The 204-nt window shown below is 33.3% G+C and overlaps 1 protein-coding gene across 1 annotated transcript in view; it reads left to right on the forward strand.

Annotated features, from left to right (window-relative positions):
• The window catches only part of LOC119593960 (nucleoporin SEH1-like), a 14,181-nt gene that overhangs the window by 2,392 nt on the left and 11,585 nt on the right, over positions 1–204 (forward strand).

Below are 204 nucleotides of genomic sequence, written 5' to 3' on the forward strand. Positions count from 1 at the left end.
TTTATATTTGTTGCTCTCTGTCACTCCTTGTTCTACAGATTTAAACAACTTTAAACCTATCTGGAATAGTATCAATTTACCATTTCTTTGTTACTAGTACCCTTATCTACTTTAATTACATACATTAGTGTTCCACCTCAAACCGTACTGAAAGCTATTCATGATTCTATTCATTGGCAACAGCTACATGTACTGAACAGCTAC

This window comes from Penaeus monodon, chromosome 33 (assembly GCF_015228065.2).
Source record: "Penaeus monodon isolate SGIC_2016 chromosome 33, NSTDA_Pmon_1, whole genome shotgun sequence".
Classification (NCBI taxonomy): Eukaryota; Metazoa; Arthropoda; class Malacostraca; order Decapoda; family Penaeidae; genus Penaeus; species Penaeus monodon.